Raw genomic sequence first — 3554 nt, 5'->3', positions numbered from 1 at the left:
TCCACAACCACTCCTTGAGTTTTCTCACTGAGCGATCTGCAAGCTGCAGGGTCATCCGGGTGGGCCTCAAATCTTCTAACCCTAACTTCAAGAACAAAATATATGGCATCACATTTATGTTGGCCCCAGAATCGGCTAAAGCATTTTCTTTCATTCCTTTCCCAATCACACAGGGGATGATGAAGCTGCCGGGATTAGTGAGTTTCTTAGGAAGTATCTTCTGGATCACAGCAGAACAATTCCCCGATAGAGTCGCAGTCTTCAAGTCTTCTAGCTTCCTCTTGTTGGTGAGGAGATGCTTCAAGGATATAGGATACTTGGGCATCTGTGAAGGAGCCTTGACCAGGGGGATGTTAATGTGAAGTTGCTTGAAAATGCCAAGGAACGTTTTGAATTGGGCTTCTTCCTTGTCTTGCTTGAGCCTGGAGGAGTATGGCACTACAGGTTTATACTTAGGCCCCCCTCGGATCGGAGACTTGGGAACATCTTCATCAGGCTTCTTCTCACTCTTTTCACTCGCACTCTTACCTGAACTAGGGTCTTCCCGAACGGTTACCCCATCATTGGAGGCACTTGGGCTCTCCTTGGCATTTGCCTCCAACTGTTTCCCACTTCTTCATGTGACAGCCTTCAAATGCTCCCTCGGGTTGCTTTCAGTGTTACTTGGTAAGCTACCTGACGGTCGTTCTGATTGTGCTCTAGCAAGTTGTCCCACCTGGTTCTCAAGAGATTGCATAGACGCTTGAAGATTTCTCAACACGGTGCTTATCTCACTAAACTGTCCCCCATGCTATGTTAACTGATTGTTAATATTTTGAAATCTTACCTCAGTATTAATCATGAACTTTGCCAACACATCTTCAGTGATATATTTCATGTCTTGTGGTTGTTGGGGCTGAAACTGAGGACCTTGAGGTGGTGGTGGTCTTTGTTGTGACTGACCTTGGTTCCAAGAGAAATTTGGAAGGTTCTTCCACCCCGGGTTGTAAGTGTTGCCGAAAGCATTTCCCAGACCCCTTAGTCCTCCACTGACATACTCTACTGACTTAGTCGGTGTAGGGGAAGCAACAAGAATAGGCTATTGGGTTGTTGCATGCCCAACACCACATGTTTCACATGACACCACTTCCTTAGGACTTAAGCCAGAACCCAACATGAACTAATCAAATCTCTATGTCAAAGCTTCAACCTTTGTGGCTAATGCATTGTTATCCATGACACTCTTGGTCAAAATATCCACTTTTGTAGCCAAAGCAGTGGTTTCATTCACCTCGTACAGCCCTACTGCTCTTGGTGCCTTTTGTCTAGTGCTCCAATGACATTCATTGCTAGCCATGTTCTCGATTAATGTCTCAGCTTCTTTAGGGAGTTTGTTGCTCAAAGAACCACCAGCTGCTGCATCGATGAGCTTCCTTGTAGCATAATTCAGCCCATTACTAAGCATCTGCACTCTCATCCATGCAGGGAATCCATGATGAGGGCACATGCATAGAAGATCCTTAAACCGTTCATGTGCCTCAAACAATGTCTTGGTGTCCCATTGCCTGAAGGATGAAATCTCCTGTCTCAGTCTCGCTGCCTTGCTTGGTGGGAAATATCTAGCAAGGAACTTCTCCATCATGTCTTTCCATGTGGTGATGGAACCAGGAGGTAAAGAAGTGAGCCATCTGTATGTCGCTCCTCTCAGACTGAATGGAAATAATCTCAACCTAATGGCATCATCAGATGCAGAGTTAATCTTGAAGGTTGAGCAAATTTGAAGGAAGCGAGAAAGATGAGCATGTGGGTCCTCATCAGTTAACCCATCAAACTGTACTGAGTTTTGAACCATTCCTATCATGCTTACCTTGATCTCAAAATTATTGGCTGAAACAGTAGGTGATTGCACACTAAATTTCTCCCCGGTAAATTGTGGCCTCTCAAAATTGGATAAAGTTCTTCTTGGCTCGGTTGTAACTAAAGGCTCACTAGATTTCAACCCCGATCTCTTGTTGTCTTGAACTTTCGGCCACTTCTCTCAACCGTTGATGCAAGGCTCGTTCAATCTCGTCATTGGGCTCTACTAAATTCACTTGACTCACTCGTGTCATAAGATGGGTACCTTGCAAGATAATTAGAGTCAAGACTTAGATATTGAAGAAGAAAAAAAAAAGAAAAGAGAATGTAAATGGAGCAATGATGAAATATATACACAAATGATAAACAAAAACAAAACAATGGTCAAATCAACACGCTTAAAGTTTTCCTAGTATTCCTCGTGGTTCCCCGGCAATGGCGCCAAAAACTTGATCACTTCCCCGCAAGTGTACGGGATCGCCAAGTAATACCCCTCGTTCGAGCACCAGGGGGTCGTATTCCCAAGGGCCAGAGAAGCTACTCTTACTTCCTCTTCACTATGTTGTTTAACCTCCAAATTTGAATGTGATAGTGATAAAACAAATAAACAAGTAAAATGAAAATAAAATGCTAACAATGAAGGCAAGATATGGGGGATAATCAAGGAAAAAAAGCAGTCACGCATGAGGATCCTCTTAGGGGCTACTAAAGTGTGCAGGATGCCAAAACTAACATGCATTTGGCTAGTTGGACCGAGAAAACCCTAGATTAGATCAACCCAATGGTCACATCAATTGATCCCTAATCCGGTATGAGTATTGGATACAGAATCTCTCCTGCCCAAATCCTCCTACCATTGCAATGGGAAAGGTGGTTTTCTCAAGTTAGGGTTAGAATACAAGCTAATACTTAACCCTAGAATTAGAGGGGTATAAATACTCGATGGTCACGGCGTATTTATACTTGTTTCCCTTCCAAACTTGGTGAGTCTAACACTAGGGCAATGATCATGCAACCTAGCATTACCTAAGAATTGATACACCGAGTTCTCATGCATACCAAAGCATTCAAATACACCAAGCAAGGATCACAAACAAGCCAAAATACAATAGAAAGAACCAAGCATCCATACAAGCACCAGTTCACCCCCAAGGTTCACCTACATCCGGTGACCTTGGGGTTTAGTTGTTCATAGTCATCAAATACAACAAGAAATCCATGCCAACAACCAAACAAAACATAAGAAACACTCCCTCAAAGAATGAAGGCCGGAAAAGCTTCCAAAGACGGGACACAAGAGGTGGCTTCCCTTGTCTTCAACCTCCTCTACACAAGCCTTAGGAGTAGATCTCGCCCAAAATCGTGCTCTCCTCATCGAATCTTCCGTGAAAATGCCCTTAAAACCTTACTTCTGGCTGCGATTTGGTGTGGTGGTGGTGAGCTCGAAGAAGAAGGCTTTCTCCCCTCAAAAGAAACCCTAACAATGCTTATAAAGGGATGAACTCGGGCTTCCCTGCGGGTGGCTCACGCTCACAATACTGCCCACGAGGATGGTCATAATACTGCCTGTAAGGAAATCCAGACTTATACTTTTTCTGAAATTTTAATGTTCCGGGCTGCAACAGTGCATGTACAGTGCCCGTGGTCCAAAAATGACGTTTTCGATGTTGATTTCTTCTTACATTCCGTCGTTGAGCTCATCTTGGCCTCCTTTGTGC

The 3554-nt window shown here is 44.0% G+C and overlaps 1 non-coding gene across 1 annotated transcript; it reads left to right on the top strand.

Moving 5' to 3' along the window:
- The first annotated feature begins 1466 nt into the window (after window positions 1-1466).
- On the top strand, window positions 1467-1573 carry LOC120281304. Its single transcript, XR_005542531.1, has one exon. It is a non-coding gene; the product is annotated as a small nucleolar RNA R71 (small nucleolar RNA).
- Window positions 1574-3554: the final 1981 nt, after the last annotated feature.

The sequence above is a fragment of the Dioscorea cayenensis genome, chromosome 2, assembly GCF_009730915.1.
Source record: "Dioscorea cayenensis subsp. rotundata cultivar TDr96_F1 chromosome 2, TDr96_F1_v2_PseudoChromosome.rev07_lg8_w22 25.fasta, whole genome shotgun sequence".
In the NCBI taxonomy this organism is placed as follows: Eukaryota; Viridiplantae; Streptophyta; class Magnoliopsida; order Dioscoreales; family Dioscoreaceae; genus Dioscorea; species Dioscorea cayenensis.
The sequence above is the reverse complement of the archived record's forward strand: the minus strand, read 5'-3'. Positions and strand labels throughout refer to the sequence as shown.